Here is a 17,471-nt window from a genome sequence, read left to right as displayed (position 1 = left end):
CACATATGTTTGATACATGGAGCATTCTAGCTCCGCCTGACAGTTACAGCTACGATACTTTAGTGGTTAAGGAAAGCGCAGGTTCGAAACCTGGTCACGGCACGAAAACGTCTCTTGACGCTGTCTCCTTAACTGCGACAGCTACAGACAAGTGGCGTCGCTACCGTACGGCGGGCACGGCTTTTTCTTGCTGTGGATGGCCTAAAGAGACGCTTCCAGTGGGAGAGCAGTGGAAATACATGGCACGGCGATTGCCAAGATACTTCCATTTCGAAGTGATCTTTGTAGTACAAACGAAACGTTTTGCCGCTGCTGATCCAACGGTAACGTGGCCGAGCGGTCTAAGGCGCTGGTTTTAGGCACCAGTCTCTCCGGAGGCGTGGGTTCGAATCCCACCGTTGCCACTTTTTACGTCTCATTTTTGTGCCGTTGCGGTGTGTCCTCGTGGGGTAGGACGCAGCTCTTGTGACGCGCGTGTTGTGTAGGTAGCGTGGCCGAGCGGTCTAAGGCGCTGGTTTCAGGCACCATTCTCTTCGGAGGCGTGGGTTCCAATCCCACAGCTGCCGAACGTGTAATGTTTCCTGTGTCGAAGGCAGATGCACTCATTGCCCGCAAAGGAAACAGCACAACAAGGCGTGAGCGTCTGCTTGGTGAATTGTCGTAGAACAGTGCGTGGTGCAACGACAGGATTTGTAGGCACCTTTTGCTCTCATCATTGCTGGCGTTCGTCTCCACGAAATGCGTCCGGAGCACGCCGTTCTATAACGCGAGAGAGTGGATTTTTTACAGTTGTCGTCAGTTAACCGTGGGCGGCTGCTGCGTTCGCTGGAAAGAGCACTGCCGTCGTTGTCCGGTGTGGTCTAGTGGCTAGGATACCTGGCTCTCACCCAGGAGGCCCGGGTTCGATTCCCGGTACCGGAATTGCGCGTTTTTGTTGCTCCTCCTATGCGACTTGTCTCGACTTTGCTCGACTGACGCTACGCTGGCGCGTGCAGAAAGCTACGTTAAGTATGACTCGCGGCAACACCTGACGGCGAGAGAGATGCGGCGTCTATCCACTTGTTATCGAGCCACATACCGGTACCTGTAGTCAAGAGGCTTGGAGGACTGCAAGACATTGCCACGGAGGTGAATGCAGCTAACCACTGTAGTTAGAGTCCTGACAGCGCAGGCACGTTCATTTGCTCGTATACATGTGATGGAGACCGTGTCTGACACTGCTGTGGCGTACACCTTGGCCTAGGCTTTGCTGGGTATCGCCACTTGCATTGCAGCCAGCTGCCTTCGCGGGCGCCTCCGTGGCCATGGCCGTGATCGTCTAGTGGTTAGGACATTGCGTTGTGGCCGCAATAACCCAGGTTCGAATCCTGGTCACGGCAATTTTGAAAGTTTTGCCTTGCTGCCGTTGCAATGGCGAGTACTCGAAATGACAGTACTCTCTTGATTTTTTCACTCGTGTTCCGCAGGCCGCAGTTAGCACTACCACTTCATCCCCAACACGTAATGTCGCCTCCCAGAGCGCAGACGTCCGCTGCTCTCTGTAGTCGAAAAGGGCAGTCGTTTGAAGTGCGATGGATGAGCAGCCAGTCCCAGCAGAACAGGAAGCTGTGGCGTGCACTGTTTCTACAAATGCTAGGAACACTGGCGCACCAAGCAGCGCATGTAGCGTGGCCGAGCGCTTTAAGGCGCTGGTTTAAGGCACCAGTCTCTCTGTAGGCGCGGTTTCGAATCCCGTAGCTGCCGGGGGTTTTGATGTGATCGCGTTAACCTGCCGCTTTTCCTTCAAGTGTAACCTCCTTGAGCTCACATATGTTTGATACATGGAGCATTCTAGCTCCGCCTGACAGTTACAGCTACGATACTTTAGTGGTTAAGGAAAGCGCAGGTTCGAAACCTGGTCACGGCACGAAAACGTCTCTTGACGCTGTCTCCTTAACTGCGACAGCTACAGACAAGTGGCGTCGCTACCGTACGGCGGGCACGGCTTTTTCTTGCTGTGGATGGCCTAAAGAGACGCTTCCAGTGGGAGAGCAGTGGAAATACATGGCACGGCGATTGCCAAGATACTTCCATTTCGAAGTGATCTTTGTAGTACAAACGAAACGTTTTGCCGCTGCTGATCCAACGGTAACGTGGCCGAGCGGTCTAAGGCGCTGGTTTTAGGCACCAGTCTCTCCGGAGGCGTGGGTTCGAATCCCACCGTTGCCACTTTTTACGTCTCATTTTTGTGCCGTTGCGGTGTGTCCTCGTGGGGTAGGACGCAGCTCTTGTGACGCGCGTGTTGTGTAGGTAGCGTGGCCGAGCGGTCTAAGGCGCTGGTTTCAGGCACCATTCTCTTCGGAGGCGTGGGTTCCAATCCCACAGCTGCCGAACGTGTAATGTTTCCTGTGTCGAAGGCAGATGCACTCATTGCCCGCAAAGGAAACAGCACAACAAGGCGTGAGCGTCTGCTTGGTGAATTGTCGTAGAACAGTGCGTGGTGCAACGACAGGATTTGTAGGCACCTTTTGCTCTCATCATTGCTGGCGTTCGTCTCCACGAAATGCGTCCGGAGCACGCCGTTCTATAACGCGAGAGAGTGGATTTTTTACAGTTGTCGTCAGTTAACCGTGGGCGGCTGCTGCGTTCGCTGGAAAGAGCACTGCCGTCGTTGTCCGGTGTGGTCTAGTGGCTAGGATACCTGGCTCTCACCCAGGAGGCCCGGGTTCGATTCCCGGTACCGGAATTGCGCGTTTTTGTTGCTCCTCCTATGCGACTTGTCTCGACTTTGCTCGACTGACGCTACGCTGACGCGTGCAGAAAGCTACGTTAAGTATGACTCGCGGCAACACCTGACGGCGAGAGAGATGCGGCGTCTATCCACTTGTTATCGAGCCACATACCGGTACCTGTAGTCAAGAGGCTTGGAGGACTGCAAGACATTGCCACGGAGGTGAATGCAGCTAACCACTGTAGTTAGAGTCCTGACAGCGCAGGCACGTTCATTTGCTCGTATACATGTGATGGAGACCGTGTCTGACACTGCTGTGGCGTACACCTTGGCCTAGGCTTTGCTGGGTATCGCCACTTGCATTGCAGCCAGCTGCCTTCGCGGGCGCCTCCGTGGCCATGGCCGTGATCGTCTAGTGGTTAGGACATTGCGTTGTGGCCGCAATAACCCAGGTTCGAATCCTGGTCACGGCAATTTTGAAAGTTTTGCCTTGCTGCCGTTGCAATGGCGAGTACTCGAAATGACAGTACTCTCTTGATTTTTTCACTCGTGTTCCGCAGGCCGCAGTTAGCACTACCACTTCATCCCCAACACGTAATGTCGCCTCCCAGAGCGCAGACGTCCGCTGCTCTCTGTAGTCGAAAAGGGCAGTCGTTTGAAGTGCGATGGATGAGCAGCCAGTCCCAGCAGAACAGGAAGCTGTGGCGTGCACTGTTTCTACAAATGCTAGGAACACTGGCGCACCAAGCAGCGCATGTAGCGTGGCCGAGCGCTTTAAGGCGCTGGTTTAAGGCACCAGTCTCTCTGTAGGCGCGGTTTCGAATCCCGTAGCTGCCGGGGGTTTTGATGTGATCGCGTTAACCTGCCGCTTTTCCTTCAAGTGTAACCTCCTTGAGCTCACATATGTTTGATACATGGAGCATTCTAGCTCCGCCTGACAGTTACAGCTACGATACTTTAGTGGTTAAGGAAAGCGCAGGTTCGAAACCTGGTCACGGCACGAAAACGTCTCTTGACGCTGTCTCCTTAACTGCGACAGCTACAGACAAGTGGCGTCGCTACCGTACGGCGGGCACGGCTTTTTCTTGCTGTGGATGGCCTAAAGAGACGCTTCCAGTGGGAGAGCAGTGGAAATACATGGCACGGCGATTGCCAAGATACTTCCATTTCGAAGTGATCTTTGTAGTACAAACGAAACGTTTTGCCGCTGCTGATCCAACGGTAACGTGGCCGAGCGGTCTAAGGCGCTGGTTTTAGGCACCAGTCTCTCCGGAGGCGTGGGTTCGAATCCCACCGTTGCCACTTTTTACGTCTCATTTTTGTGCCGTTGCGGTGTGTCCTCGTGGGGTAGGACGCAGCTCTTGTGACGCGCGTGTTGTGTAGGTAGCGTGGCCGAGCGGTCTAAGGCGCTGGTTTCAGGCACCATTCTCTTCGGAGGCGTGGGTTCCAATCCCACAGCTGCCGAACGTGTAATGTTTCCTGTGTCGAAGGCAGATGCACTCATTGCCCGCAAAGGAAACAGCACAACAAGGCGTGAGCGTCTGCTTGGTGAATTGTCGTAGAACAGTGCGTGGTGCAACGACAGGATTTGTAGGCACCTTTTGCTCTCATCATTGCTGGCGTTCGTCTCCACGAAATGCGTCCGGAGCACGCCGTTCTATAACGCGAGAGAGTGGATTTTTTACAGTTGTCGTCAGTTAACCGTGGGCGGCTGCTGCGTTCGCTGGAAAGAGCACTGCCGTCGTTGTCCGGTGTGGTCTAGTGGCTAGGATACCTGGCTCTCACCCAGGAGGCCCGGGTTCGATTCCCGGTACCGGAATTGCGCGTTTTTGTTGCTCCTCCTATGCGACTTGTCTCGACTTTGCTCGACTGACGCTACGCTGGCGCGTGCAGAAAGCTACGTTAAGTATGACTCGCGGCAACACCTGACGGCGAGAGAGATGCGGCGTCTATCCACTTGTTATCGAGCCACATACCGGTACCTGTAGTCAAGAGGCTTGGAGGACTGCAAGACATTGCCACGGAGGTGAATGCAGCTAACCACTGTAGTTAGAGTCCTGACAGCGCAGGCACGTTCATTTGCTCGTATACATGTGATGGAGACCGTGTCTGACACTGCTGTGGCGTACACCTTGGCCTAGGCTTTGCTGGGTATCGCCACTTGCATTGCAGCCAGCTGCCTTCGCGGGCGCCTCCGTGGCCATGGCCGTGATCGTCTAGTGGTTAGGACATTGCGTTGTGGCCGCAATAACCCAGGTTCGAATCCTGGTCACGGCAATTTTGAAAGTTTTGCCTTGCTGCCGTTGCAATGGCGAGTACTCGAAATGACAGTACTCTCTTGATTTTTTCACTCGTGTTCCGCAGGCCGCAGTTAGCACTACCACTTCATCCCCAACACGTAATGTCGCCTCCCAGAGCGCAGACGTCCGCTGCTCTCTGTAGTCGAAAAGGGCAGTCGTTTGAAGTGCGATGGATGAGCAGCCAGTCCCAGCAGAACAGGAAGCTGTGGCGTGCACTGTTTCTACAAATGCTAGGAACACTGGCGCACCAAGCAGCGCATGTAGCGTGGCCGAGCGCTTTAAGGCGCTGGTTTAAGGCACCAGTCTCTCTGTAGGCGCGGTTTCGAATCCCGTAGCTGCCGGGGGTTTTGATGTGATCGCGTTAACCTGCCGCTTTTCCTTCAAGTGTAACCTCCTTGAGCTCACATATGTTTGATACATGGAGCATTCTAGCTCCGCCTGACAGTTACAGCTACGATACTTTAGTGGTTAAGGAAAGCGCAGGTTCGAAACCTGGTCACGGCACGAAAACGTCTCTTGACGCTGTCTCCTTAACTGCGACAGCTACAGACAAGTGGCGTCGCTACCGTACGGCGGGCACGGCTTTTTCTTGCTGTGGATGGCCTAAAGAGACGCTTCCAGTGGGAGAGCAGTGGAAATACATGGCACGGCGATTGCCAAGATACTTCCATTTCGAAGTGATCTTTGTAGTACAAACGAAACGTTTTGCCGCTGCTGATCCAACGGTAACGTGGCCGAGCGGTCTAAGGCGCTGGTTTTAGGCACCAGTCTCTCCGGAGGCGTGGGTTCGAATCCCACCGTTGCCACTTTTTACGTCTCATTTTTGTGCCGTTGCGGTGTGTCCTCGTGGGGTAGGACGCAGCTCTTGTGACGCGCGTGTTGTGTAGGTAGCGTGGCCGAGCGGTCTAAGGCGCTGGTTTCAGGCACCATTCTCTTCGGAGGCGTGGGTTCCAATCCCACAGCTGCCGAACGTGTAATGTTTCCTGTGTCGAAGGCAGATGCACTCATTGCCCGCAAAGGAAACAGCACAACAAGGCGTGAGCGTCTGCTTGGTGAATTGTCGTAGAACAGTGCGTGGTGCAACGACAGGATTTGTAGGCACCTTTTGCTCTCATCATTGCTGGCGTTCGTCTCCACGAAATGCGTCCGGAGCACGCCGTTCTATAACGCGAGAGAGTGGATTTTTTACAGTTGTCGTCAGTTAACCGTGGGCGGCTGCTGCGTTCGCTGGAAAGAGCACTGCCGTCGTTGTCCGGTGTGGTCTAGTGGCTAGGATACCTGGCTCTCACCCAGGAGGCCCGGGTTCGATTCCCGGTACCGGAATTGCGCGTTTTTGTTGCTCCTCCTATGCGACTTGTCTCGACTTTGCTCGACTGACGCTACGCTGACGCGTGCAGAAAGCTACGTTAAGTATGACTCGCGGCAACACCTGACGGCGAGAGAGATGCGGCGTCTATCCACTTGTTATCGAGCCACATACCGGTACCTGTAGTCAAGAGGCTTGGAGGACTGCAAGACATTGCCACGGAGGTGAATGCAGCTAACCACTGTAGTTAGAGTCCTGACAGCGCAGGCACGTTCATTTGCTCGTATACATGTGATGGAGACCGTGTCTGACACTGCTGTGGCGTACACCTTGGCCTAGGCTTTGCTGGGTATCGCCACTTGCATTGCAGCCAGCTGCCTTCGCGGGCGCCTCCGTGGCCATGGCCGTGATCGTCTAGTGGTTAGGACATTGCGTTGTGGCCGCAATAACCCAGGTTCGAATCCTGGTCACGGCAATTTTGAAAGTTTTGCCTTGCTGCCGTTGCAATGGCGAGTACTCGAAATGACAGTACTCTCTTGATTTTTTCACTCGTGTTCCGCAGGCCGCAGTTAGCACTACCACTTCATCCCCAACACGTAATGTCGCCTCCCAGAGCGCAGACGTCCGCTGCTCTCTGTAGTCGAAAAGGGCAGTCGTTTGAAGTGCGATGGATGAGCAGCCAGTCCCAGCAGAACAGGAAGCTGTGGCGTGCACTGTTTCTACAAATGCTAGGAACACTGGCGCACCAAGCAGCGCATGTAGCGTGGCCGAGCGCTTTAAGGCGCTGGTTTAAGGCACCAGTCTCTCTGTAGGCGCGGTTTCGAATCCCGTAGCTGCCGGGGGTTTTGATGTGATCGCGTTAACCTGCCGCTTTTCCTTCAAGTGTAACCTCCTTGAGCTCACATATGTTTGATACATGGAGCATTCTAGCTCCGCCTGACAGTTACAGCTACGATACTTTAGTGGTTAAGGAAAGCGCAGGTTCGAAACCTGGTCACGGCACGAAAACGTCTCTTGACGCTGTCTCCTTAACTGCGACAGCTACAGACAAGTGGCGTCGCTACCGTACGGCGGGCACGGCTTTTTCTTGCTGTGGATGGCCTAAAGAGACGCTTCCAGTGGGAGAGCAGTGGAAATACATGGCACGGCGATTGCCAAGATACTTCCATTTCGAAGTGATCTTTGTAGTACAAACGAAACGTTTTGCCGCTGCTGATCCAACGGTAACGTGGCCGAGCGGTCTAAGGCGCTGGTTTTAGGCACCAGTCTCTCCGGAGGCGTGGGTTCGAATCCCACCGTTGCCACTTTTTACGTCTCATTTTTGTGCCGTTGCGGTGTGTCCTCGTGGGGTAGGACGCAGCTCTTGTGACGCGCGTGTTGTGTAGGTAGCGTGGCCGAGCGGTCTAAGGCGCTGGTTTCAGGCACCATTCTCTTCGGAGGCGTGGGTTCCAATCCCACAGCTGCCGAACGTGTAATGTTTCCTGTGTCGAAGGCAGATGCACTCATTGCCCGCAAAGGAAACAGCACAACAAGGCGTGAGCGTCTGCTTGGTGAATTGTCGTAGAACAGTGCGTGGTGCAACGACAGGATTTGTAGGCACCTTTTGCTCTCATCATTGCTGGCGTTCGTCTCCACGAAATGCGTCCGGAGCACGCCGTTCTATAACGCGAGAGAGTGGATTTTTTACAGTTGTCGTCAGTTAACCGTGGGCGGCTGCTGCGTTCGCTGGAAAGAGCACTGCCGTCGTTGTCCGGTGTGGTCTAGTGGCTAGGATACCTGGCTCTCACCCAGGAGGCCCGGGTTCGATTCCCGGTACCGGAATTGCGCGTTTTTGTTGCTCCTCCTATGCGACTTGTCTCGACTTTGCTCGACTGACGCTACGCTGGCGCGTGCAGAAAGCTACGTTAAGTATGACTCGCGGCAACACCTGACGGCGAGAGAGATGCGGCGTCTATCCACTTGTTATCGAGCCACATACCGGTACCTGTAGTCAAGAGGCTTGGAGGACTGCAAGACATTGCCACGGAGGTGAATGCAGCTAACCACTGTAGTTAGAGTCCTGACAGCGCAGGCACGTTCATTTGCTCGTATACATGTGATGGAGACCGTGTCTGACACTGCTGTGGCGTACACCTTGGCCTAGGCTTTGCTGGGTATCGCCACTTGCATTGCAGCCAGCTGCCTTCGCGGGCGCCTCCGTGGCCATGGCCGTGATCGTCTAGTGGTTAGGACATTGCGTTGTGGCCGCAATAACCCAGGTTCGAATCCTGGTCACGGCAATTTTGAAAGTTTTGCCTTGCTGCCGTTGCAATGGCGAGTACTCGAAATGACAGTACTCTCTTGATTTTTTCACTCGTGTTCCGCAGGCCGCAGTTAGCACTACCACTTCATCCCCAACACGTAATGTCGCCTCCCAGAGCGCAGACGTCCGCTGCTCTCTGTAGTCGAAAAGGGCAGTCGTTTGAAGTGCGATGGATGAGCAGCCAGTCCCAGCAGAACAGGAAGCTGTGGCGTGCACTGTTTCTACAAATGCTAGGAACACTGGCGCACCAAGCAGCGCATGTAGCGTGGCCGAGCGCTTTAAGGCGCTGGTTTAAGGCACCAGTCTCTCTGTAGGCGCGGTTTCGAATCCCGTAGCTGCCGGGGGTTTTGATGTGATCGCGTTAACCTGCCGCTTTTCCTTCAAGTGTAACCTCCTTGAGCTCACATATGTTTGATACATGGAGCATTCTAGCTCCGCCTGACAGTTACAGCTACGATACTTTAGTGGTTAAGGAAAGCGCAGGTTCGAAACCTGGTCACGGCACGAAAACGTCTCTTGACGCTGTCTCCTTAACTGCGACAGCTACAGACAAGTGGCGTCGCTACCGTACGGCGGGCACGGCTTTTTCTTGCTGTGGATGGCCTAAAGAGACGCTTCCAGTGGGAGAGCAGTGGAAATACATGGCACGGCGATTGCCAAGATACTTCCATTTCGAAGTGATCTTTGTAGTACAAACGAAACGTTTTGCCGCTGCTGATCCAACGGTAACGTGGCCGAGCGGTCTAAGGCGCTGGTTTTAGGCACCAGTCTCTCCGGAGGCGTGGGTTCGAATCCCACCGTTGCCACTTTTTACGTCTCATTTTTGTGCCGTTGCGGTGTGTCCTCGTGGGGTAGGACGCAGCTCTTGTGACGCGCGTGTTGTGTAGGTAGCGTGGCCGAGCGGTCTAAGGCGCTGGTTTCAGGCACCATTCTCTTCGGAGGCGTGGGTTCCAATCCCACAGCTGCCGAACGTGTAATGTTTCCTGTGTCGAAGGCAGATGCACTCATTGCCCGCAAAGGAAACAGCACAACAAGGCGTGAGCGTCTGCTTGGTGAATTGTCGTAGAACAGTGCGTGGTGCAACGACAGGATTTGTAGGCACCTTTTGCTCTCATCATTGCTGGCGTTCGTCTCCACGAAATGCGTCCGGAGCACGCCGTTCTATAACGCGAGAGAGTGGATTTTTTACAGTTGTCGTCAGTTAACCGTGGGCGGCTGCTGCGTTCGCTGGAAAGAGCACTGCCGTCGTTGTCCGGTGTGGTCTAGTGGCTAGGATACCTGGCTCTCACCCAGGAGGCCCGGGTTCGATTCCCGGTACCGGAATTGCGCGTTTTTGTTGCTCCTCCTATGCGACTTGTCTCGACTTTGCTCGACTGACGCTACGCTGGCGCGTGCAGAAAGCTACGTTAAGTATGACTCGCGGCAACACCTGACGGCGAGAGAGATGCGGCGTCTATCCACTTGTTATCGAGCCACATACCGGTACCTGTAGTCAAGAGGCTTGGAGGACTGCAAGACATTGCCACGGAGGTGAATGCAGCTAACCACTGTAGTTAGAGTCCTGACAGCGCAGGCACGTTCATTTGCTCGTATACATGTGATGGAGACCGTGTCTGACACTGCTGTGGCGTACACCTTGGCCTAGGCTTTGCTGGGTATCGCCACTTGCATTGCAGCCAGCTGCCTTCGCGGGCGCCTCCGTGGCCATGGCCGTGATCGTCTAGTGGTTAGGACATTGCGTTGTGGCCGCAATAACCCAGGTTCGAATCCTGGTCACGGCAATTTTGAAAGTTTTGCCTTGCTGCCGTTGCAATGGCGAGTACTCGAAATGACAGTACTCTCTTGATTTTTTCACTCGTGTTCCGCAGGCCGCAGTTAGCACTACCACTTCATCCCCAACACGTAATGTCGCCTCCCAGAGCGCAGACGTCCGCTGCTCTCTGTAGTCGAAAAGGGCAGTCGTTTGAAGTGCGATGGATGAGCAGCCAGTCCCAGCAGAACAGGAAGCTGTGGCGTGCACTGTTTCTACAAATGCTAGGAACACTGGCGCACCAAGCAGCGCATGTAGCGTGGCCGAGCGCTTTAAGGCGCTGGTTTAAGGCACCAGTCTCTCTGTAGGCGCGGTTTCGAATCCCGTAGCTGCCGGGGGTTTTGATGTGATCGCGTTAACCTGCCGCTTTTCCTTCAAGTGTAACCTCCTTGAGCTCACATATGTTTGATACATGGAGCATTCTAGCTCCGCCTGACAGTTACAGCTACGATACTTTAGTGGTTAAGGAAAGCGCAGGTTCGAAACCTGGTCACGGCACGAAAACGTCTCTTGACGCTGTCTCCTTAACTGCGACAGCTACAGACAAGTGGCGTCGCTACCGTACGGCGGGCACGGCTTTTTCTTGCTGTGGATGGCCTAAAGAGACGCTTCCAGTGGGAGAGCAGTGGAAATACATGGCACGGCGATTGCCAAGATACTTCCATTTCGAAGTGATCTTTGTAGTACAAACGAAACGTTTTGCCGCTGCTGATCCAACGGTAACGTGGCCGAGCGGTCTAAGGCGCTGGTTTTAGGCACCAGTCTCTCCGGAGGCGTGGGTTCGAATCCCACCGTTGCCACTTTTTACGTCTCATTTTTGTGCCGTTGCGGTGTGTCCTCGTGGGGTAGGACGCAGCTCTTGTGACGCGCGTGTTGTGTAGGTAGCGTGGCCGAGCGGTCTAAGGCGCTGGTTTCAGGCACCATTCTCTTCGGAGGCGTGGGTTCCAATCCCACAGCTGCCGAACGTGTAATGTTTCCTGTGTCGAAGGCAGATGCACTCATTGCCCGCAAAGGAAACAGCACAACAAGGCGTGAGCGTCTGCTTGGTGAATTGTCGTAGAACAGTGCGTGGTGCAACGACAGGATTTGTAGGCACCTTTTGCTCTCATCATTGCTGGCGTTCGTCTCCACGAAATGCGTCCGGAGCACGCCGTTCTATAACGCGAGAGAGTGGATTTTTTACAGTTGTCGTCAGTTAACCGTGGGCGGCTGCTGCGTTCGCTGGAAAGAGCACTGCCGTCGTTGTCCGGTGTGGTCTAGTGGCTAGGATACCTGGCTCTCACCCAGGAGGCCCGGGTTCGATTCCCGGTACCGGAATTGCGCGTTTTTGTTGCTCCTCCTATGCGACTTGTCTCGACTTTGCTCGACTGACGCTACGCTGGCGCGTGCAGAAAGCTACGTTAAGTATGACTCGCGGCAACACCTGACGGCGAGAGAGATGCGGCGTCTATCCACTTGTTATCGAGCCACATACCGGTACCTGTAGTCAAGAGGCTTGGAGGACTGCAAGACATTGCCACGGAGGTGAATGCAGCTAACCACTGTAGTTAGAGTCCTGACAGCGCAGGCACGTTCATTTGCTCGTATACATGTGATGGAGACCGTGTCTGACACTGCTGTGGCGTACACCTTGGCCTAGGCTTTGCTGGGTATCGCCACTTGCATTGCAGCCAGCTGCCTTCGCGGGCGCCTCCGTGGCCATGGCCGTGATCGTCTAGTGGTTAGGACATTGCGTTGTGGCCGCAATAACCCAGGTTCGAATCCTGGTCACGGCAATTTTGAAAGTTTTGCCTTGCTGCCGTTGCAATGGCGAGTACTCGAAATGACAGTACTCTCTTGATTTTTTCACTCGTGTTCCGCAGGCCGCAGTTAGCACTACCACTTCATCCCCAACACGTAATGTCGCCTCCCAGAGCGCAGACGTCCGCTGCTCTCTGTAGTCGAAAAGGGCAGTCGTTTGAAGTGCGATGGATGAGCAGCCAGTCCCAGCAGAACAGGAAGCTGTGGCGTGCACTGTTTCTACAAATGCTAGGAACACTGGCGCACCAAGCAGCGCATGTAGCGTGGCCGAGCGCTTTAAGGCGCTGGTTTAAGGCACCAGTCTCTCTGTAGGCGCGGTTTCGAATCCCGTAGCTGCCGGGGGTTTTGATGTGATCGCGTTAACCTGCCGCTTTTCCTTCAAGTGTAACCTCCTTGAGCTCACATATGTTTGATACATGGAGCATTCTAGCTCCGCCTGACAGTTACAGCTACGATACTTTAGTGGTTAAGGAAAGCGCAGGTTCGAAACCTGGTCACGGCACGAAAACGTCTCTTGACGCTGTCTCCTTAACTGCGACAGCTACAGACAAGTGGCGTCGCTACCGTACGGCGGGCACGGCTTTTTCTTGCTGTGGATGGCCTAAAGAGACGCTTCCAGTGGGAGAGCAGTGGAAATACATGGCACGGCGATTGCCAAGATACTTCCATTTCGAAGTGATCTTTGTAGTAGAAACGAAACGTTTTGCCGCTGCTGATCCAACGGTAACGTGGCCGAGCGGTCTAAGGCGCTGGTTTTAGGCACCAGTCTCTCCGGAGGCGTGGGTTCGAATCCCACCGTTGCCACTTTTTACGTCTCATTTTTGTGCCGTTGCGGTGTGTCCTCGTGGGGTAGGACGCAGCTCTTGTGACGCGCGTGTTGTGTAGGTAGCGTGGCCGAGCGGTCTAAGGCGCTGGTTTCAGGCACCATTCTCTTCGGAGGCGTGGGTTCCAATCCCACAGCTGCCGAACGTGTAATGTTTCCTGTGTCGAAGGCAGATGCACTCATTGCCCGCAAAGGAAACAGCACAACAAGGCGTGAGCGTCTGCTTGGTGAATTGTCGTAGAACAGTGCGTGGTGCAACGACAGGATTTGTAGGCACCTTTTGCTCTCATCATTGCTGGCGTTCGTCTCCACGAAATGCGTCCGGAGCACGCCGTTCTATAACGCGAGAGAGTGGATTTTTTACAGTTGTCGTCAGTTAACCGTGGGCGGCTGCTGCGTTCGCTGGAAAGAGCACTGCCGTCGTTGTCCGGTGTGGTCTAGTGGCTAGGATACCTGGCTCTCACCCAGGAGGCCCGGGTTCGATTCCCGGTACCGGAATTGCGCGTTTTTGTTGCTCCTCCTATGCGACTTGTCTCGACTTTGCTCGACTGACGCTACGCTGGCGCGTGCAGAAAGCTACGTTAAGTATGACTCGCGGCAACACCTGACGGCGAGAGAGATGCGGCGTCTATCCACTTGTTATCGAGCCACATACCGGTACCTGTAGTCAAGAGGCTTGGAGGACTGCAAGACATTGCCACGGAGGTGAATGCAGCTAACCACTGTAGTTAGAGTCCTGACAGCGCAGGCACGTTCATTTGCTCGTATACATGTGATGGAGACCGTGTCTGACACTGCTGTGGCGTACACCTTGGCCTAGGCTTTGCTGGGTATCGCCACTTGCATTGCAGCCAGCTGCCTTCGCGGGCGCCTCCGTGGCCATGGCCGTGATCGTCTAGTGGTTAGGACATTGCGTTGTGGCCGCAATAACCCAGGTTCGAATCCTGGTCACGGCAATTTTGAAAGTTTTGCCTTGCTGCCGTTGCAATGGCGAGTACTCGAAATGACAGTACTCTCTTGATTTTTTCACTCGTGTTCCGCAGGCCGCAGTTAGCACTACCACTTCATCCCCAACACGTAATGTCGCCTCCCAGAGCGCAGACGTCCGCTGCTCTCTGTAGTCGAAAAGGGCAGTCGTTTGAAGTGCGATGGATGAGCAGCCAGTCCCAGCAGAACAGGAAGCTGTGGCGTGCACTGTTTCTACAAATGCTAGGAACACTGGCGCACCAAGCAGCGCATGTAGCGTGGCCGAGCGCTTTAAGGCGCTGGTTTAAGGCACCAGTCTCTCTGTAGGCGCGGTTTCGAATCCCGTAGCTGCCGGGGGTTTTGATGTGATCGCGTTAACCTGCCGCTTTTCCTTCAAGTGTAACCTCCTTGAGCTCACATATGTTTGATACATGGAGCATTCTAGCTCCGCCTGACAGTTACAGCTACGATACTTTAGTGGTTAAGGAAAGCGCAGGTTCGAAACCTGGTCACGGCACGAAAACGTCTCTTGACGCTGTCTCCTTAACTGCGACAGCTACAGACAAGTGGCGTCGCTACCGTACGGCGGGCACGGCTTTTTCTTGCTGTGGATGGCCTAAAGAGACGCTTCCAGTGGGAGAGCAGTGGAAATACATGGCACGGCGATTGCCAAGATACTTCCATTTCGAAGTGATCTTTGTAGTACAAACGAAACGTTTTGCCGCTGCTGATCCAACGGTAACGTGGCCGAGCGGTCTAAGGCGCTGGTTTTAGGCACCAGTCTCTCCGGAGGCGTGGGTTCGAATCCCACCGTTGCCACTTTTTACGTCTCATTTTTGTGCCGTTGCGGTGTGTCCTCGTGGGGTAGGACGCAGCTCTTGTGACGCGCGTGTTGTGTAGGTAGCGTGGCCGAGCGGTCTAAGGCGCTGGTTTCAGGCACCATTCTCTTCGGAGGCGTGGGTTCCAATCCCACAGCTGCCGAACGTGTAATGTTTCCTGTGTCGAAGGCAGATGCACTCATTGCCCGCAAAGGAAACAGCACAACAAGGCGTGAGCGTCTGCTTGGTGAATTGTCGTAGAACAGTGCGTGGTGCAACGACAGGATTTGTAGGCACCTTTTGCTCTCATCATTGCTGGCGTTCGTCTCCACGAAATGCGTCCGGAGCACGCCGTTCTATAACGCGAGAGAGTGGATTTTTTACAGTTGTCGTCAGTTAACCGTGGGCGGCTGCTGCGTTCGCTGGAAAGAGCACTGCCGTCGTTGTCCGGTGTGGTCTAGTGGCTAGGATACCTGGCTCTCACTCAGGAGGCCCGGGTTCGATTCCCGGTACCGGAATTGCGCGTTTTTGTTGCTCCTCCTATGCGACTTGTCTCGACTTTGCTCGACTGACGCTACGCTGACGCGTGCAGAAAGCTACGTTAAGTATGACTCGCGGCAACACCTGACGGCGAGAGAGATGCGGCGTCTATCCACTTGTTATCGAGCCACATACCGGTACCTGTAGTCAAGAGGCTTGGAGGACTGCAAGACATTGCCACGGAGGTGAATGCAGCTAACCACTGTAGTTAGAGTCCTGACAGCGCAGGCACGTTCATTTGCTCGTATACATGTGATGGAGACCGTGTCTGACACTGCTGTGGCGTACACCTTGGCCTAGGCTTTGCTGGGTATCGCCACTTGCATTGCAGCCAGCTGCCTTCGCGGGCGCCTCCGTGGCCATGGCCGTGATCGTCTAGTGGTTAGGACATTGCGTTGTGGCCGCAATAACCCAGGTTCGAATCCTGGTCACGGCAATTTTGAAAGTTTTGCCTTGCTGCCGTTGCAATGGCGAGTACTCGAAATGACAGTACTCTCTTGATTTTTTCACTCGTGTTCCGCAGGCCGCAGTTAGCACTACCACTTCATCCCCAACACGTCATGTCGCCTCCCAGAGCGCAGACGTCCGCTGCTCTCTGTAGTCGAAAAGGGCAGTCGTTTGAAGTGCGATGGATGAGCAGCCAGTCCCAGCAGAACAGGAAGCTGTGGCGTGCACTGTTTCTACAAATGCTAGGAACACTGGCGCACCAAGCAGCGCATGTAGCGTGGCCGAGCGCTTTAAGGCGCTGGTTTAAGGCACCAGTCTCTCTGTAGGCGCGGTTTCGAATCCCGTAGCTGCCGGGGGTTTTGATGTGATCGCGTTAACCTGCCGCTTTTCCTTCAAGTGTAACCTCCTTGAGCTCACATATGTTTGATACATGGAGCATTCTAGCTCCGCCTGACAGTTACAGCTACGATACTTTAGTGGTTAAGGAAAGCGCAGGTTCGAAACCTGGTCACGGCACGAAAACGTCTCTTGACGCTGTCTCCTTAACTGCGACAGCTACAGACAAGTGGCGTCGCTACCGTACGGCGGGCACGGCTTTTTCTTGCTGTGGATGGCCTAAAGAGACGCTTCCAGTGGGAGAGCAGTGGAAATACATGGCACGGCGATTGCCAAGATACTTCCATTTCGAAGTGATCTTTGTAGTACAAACGAAACGTTTTGCCGCTGCTGATCCAACGGTAACGTGGCCGAGCGGTCTAAGGCGCTGGTTTTAGGCACCAGTCTCTCCGGAGGCGTGGGTTCGAATCCCACCGTTGCCACTTTTTACGTCTCATTTTTGTGCCGTTGCGGTGTGTCCTCGTGGGGTAGGACGCAGCTCTTGTGACGCGCGTGTTGTGTAGGTAGCGTGGCCGAGCGGTCTAAGGCGCTGGTTTCAGGCACCATTCTCTTCGGAGGCGTGGGTTCCAATCCCACAGCTGCCGAACGTGTAATGTTTCCTGTGTCGAAGGCAGATGCACTCATTGCCCGCAAAGGAAACAGCACAACAAGGCGTGAGCGTCTGCTTGGTGAATTGTCGTAGAACAGTGCGTGGTGCAACGACAGGATTTGTAGGCACCTTTTGCTCTCATCATTGCTGGCGTTCGTCTCCACGAAATGCGTCCGGAGCACGCCGTTCTATAACGCGAGAGAGTGGATTTTTTACAGTTGTCGTCAGTTAACCGTGGGCGGCTGCTGCGTTCGCTGGAAAGAGCACTGCCGTCGTTGTCCGGTGTGGTCTAGTGGCTAGGATACCTGGCTCTCACCCAGGAGGCCCGGGTTCGATTCCCGGTACCGGAATTGCGCGTTTTTGTTGCTCCTCCTATGCGACTTGTCTCGACTTTGCTCGACTGACGCTACGCTGGCGCGTGCAGAAAGCTACGTTAAGTATGACTCGCGGCAACACCTGACGGCGAGAGAGATGCGGCGTCTATCCACTTGTTATCGAGCCACATACCGGTACCTGTAGTCAAGAGGCTTGGAGGACTGCAAGACATTGCCACGGAGGTGAATGCAGCTAACCACTGTAGTTAGAGTCCTGACAGCGCAGGCACGTTCATTTGCTCGTATACATGTGATGGAGACCGTGTCTGACACTGCTGTGGCGTACACCT

The 17,471-nt window shown here is 54.5% G+C and overlaps 29 non-coding genes across 29 annotated transcripts; all 29 read left to right on the top strand.

The window, feature by feature from the left end:
* Positions 1–322: 322 nt before the first annotated feature.
* On the top strand, positions 323–404 carry Trnal-uag. The gene has a single exon. It is a non-coding gene; the product is annotated as a tRNA-Leu (tRNA).
* Positions 405–849: 445 nt separating this feature from the next.
* On the top strand, positions 850–921 carry Trnae-cuc. The gene has a single exon. It is a non-coding gene; the product is annotated as a tRNA-Glu (tRNA).
* Positions 922–1,307: 386 nt separating this feature from the next.
* On the top strand, positions 1,308–1,379 carry Trnah-gug. The gene has a single exon. It is a non-coding gene; the product is annotated as a tRNA-His (tRNA).
* A 747-nt stretch (positions 1,380–2,126) lies between these two features.
* Positions 2,127–2,208, top strand: Trnal-uag. The gene has a single exon. It is a non-coding gene; the product is annotated as a tRNA-Leu (tRNA).
* Positions 2,209–2,653: 445 nt separating this feature from the next.
* On the top strand, positions 2,654–2,725 carry Trnae-cuc. The gene has a single exon. It is a non-coding gene; the product is annotated as a tRNA-Glu (tRNA).
* Positions 2,726–3,111: 386 nt separating this feature from the next.
* On the top strand, positions 3,112–3,183 carry Trnah-gug. The gene has a single exon. It is a non-coding gene; the product is annotated as a tRNA-His (tRNA).
* A 747-nt stretch (positions 3,184–3,930) lies between these two features.
* On the top strand, positions 3,931–4,012 carry Trnal-uag. Its single transcript has one exon. It is a non-coding gene; the product is annotated as a tRNA-Leu (tRNA).
* Positions 4,013–4,457: 445 nt separating this feature from the next.
* Trnae-cuc lies at positions 4,458–4,529 on the top strand. Its single transcript has one exon. It is a non-coding gene; the product is annotated as a tRNA-Glu (tRNA).
* Positions 4,530–4,915: 386 nt separating this feature from the next.
* Trnah-gug lies at positions 4,916–4,987 on the top strand. Its single transcript has one exon. It is a non-coding gene; the product is annotated as a tRNA-His (tRNA).
* Positions 4,988–5,734: 747 nt separating this feature from the next.
* On the top strand, positions 5,735–5,816 carry Trnal-uag. The gene has a single exon. It is a non-coding gene; the product is annotated as a tRNA-Leu (tRNA).
* Positions 5,817–6,261: 445 nt separating this feature from the next.
* On the top strand, positions 6,262–6,333 carry Trnae-cuc. Its single transcript has one exon. It is a non-coding gene; the product is annotated as a tRNA-Glu (tRNA).
* Positions 6,334–6,719: 386 nt separating this feature from the next.
* On the top strand, positions 6,720–6,791 carry Trnah-gug. The gene has a single exon. It is a non-coding gene; the product is annotated as a tRNA-His (tRNA).
* A 747-nt stretch (positions 6,792–7,538) lies between these two features.
* Trnal-uag lies at positions 7,539–7,620 on the top strand. The gene has a single exon. It is a non-coding gene; the product is annotated as a tRNA-Leu (tRNA).
* Positions 7,621–8,065: 445 nt separating this feature from the next.
* Positions 8,066–8,137, top strand: Trnae-cuc. Its single transcript has one exon. It is a non-coding gene; the product is annotated as a tRNA-Glu (tRNA).
* A 386-nt stretch (positions 8,138–8,523) lies between these two features.
* Trnah-gug lies at positions 8,524–8,595 on the top strand. Its single transcript has one exon. It is a non-coding gene; the product is annotated as a tRNA-His (tRNA).
* Positions 8,596–9,342: 747 nt separating this feature from the next.
* Positions 9,343–9,424, top strand: Trnal-uag. The gene has a single exon. It is a non-coding gene; the product is annotated as a tRNA-Leu (tRNA).
* Positions 9,425–9,869: 445 nt separating this feature from the next.
* Trnae-cuc lies at positions 9,870–9,941 on the top strand. The gene has a single exon. It is a non-coding gene; the product is annotated as a tRNA-Glu (tRNA).
* Positions 9,942–10,327: 386 nt separating this feature from the next.
* On the top strand, positions 10,328–10,399 carry Trnah-gug. The gene has a single exon. It is a non-coding gene; the product is annotated as a tRNA-His (tRNA).
* A 747-nt stretch (positions 10,400–11,146) lies between these two features.
* Trnal-uag lies at positions 11,147–11,228 on the top strand. The gene has a single exon. It is a non-coding gene; the product is annotated as a tRNA-Leu (tRNA).
* Positions 11,229–11,673: 445 nt separating this feature from the next.
* Positions 11,674–11,745, top strand: Trnae-cuc. Its single transcript has one exon. It is a non-coding gene; the product is annotated as a tRNA-Glu (tRNA).
* Positions 11,746–12,131: 386 nt separating this feature from the next.
* On the top strand, positions 12,132–12,203 carry Trnah-gug. Its single transcript has one exon. It is a non-coding gene; the product is annotated as a tRNA-His (tRNA).
* A 747-nt stretch (positions 12,204–12,950) lies between these two features.
* On the top strand, positions 12,951–13,032 carry Trnal-uag. Its single transcript has one exon. It is a non-coding gene; the product is annotated as a tRNA-Leu (tRNA).
* Positions 13,033–13,477: 445 nt separating this feature from the next.
* On the top strand, positions 13,478–13,549 carry Trnae-cuc. The gene has a single exon. It is a non-coding gene; the product is annotated as a tRNA-Glu (tRNA).
* Positions 13,550–13,935: 386 nt separating this feature from the next.
* Positions 13,936–14,007, top strand: Trnah-gug. Its single transcript has one exon. It is a non-coding gene; the product is annotated as a tRNA-His (tRNA).
* Positions 14,008–14,754: 747 nt separating this feature from the next.
* On the top strand, positions 14,755–14,836 carry Trnal-uag. The gene has a single exon. It is a non-coding gene; the product is annotated as a tRNA-Leu (tRNA).
* Positions 14,837–15,281: 445 nt separating this feature from the next.
* On the top strand, positions 15,282–15,353 carry Trnae-cuc. Its single transcript has one exon. It is a non-coding gene; the product is annotated as a tRNA-Glu (tRNA).
* Positions 15,354–15,739: 386 nt separating this feature from the next.
* On the top strand, positions 15,740–15,811 carry Trnah-gug. Its single transcript has one exon. It is a non-coding gene; the product is annotated as a tRNA-His (tRNA).
* Positions 15,812–16,558: 747 nt separating this feature from the next.
* Trnal-uag lies at positions 16,559–16,640 on the top strand. Its single transcript has one exon. It is a non-coding gene; the product is annotated as a tRNA-Leu (tRNA).
* A 445-nt stretch (positions 16,641–17,085) lies between these two features.
* Positions 17,086–17,157, top strand: Trnae-cuc. Its single transcript has one exon. It is a non-coding gene; the product is annotated as a tRNA-Glu (tRNA).
* The last annotated feature ends 314 nt before the right edge of the window (positions 17,158–17,471 follow it).

The sequence above is a fragment of the Schistocerca piceifrons genome, chromosome 1 (genome assembly GCF_021461385.2).
Source record: "Schistocerca piceifrons isolate TAMUIC-IGC-003096 chromosome 1, iqSchPice1.1, whole genome shotgun sequence".
Taxonomy (NCBI): Eukaryota; Metazoa; Arthropoda; class Insecta; order Orthoptera; family Acrididae; genus Schistocerca; species Schistocerca piceifrons.
This window is presented reverse-complemented; position numbering and strand designations above follow the sequence as displayed.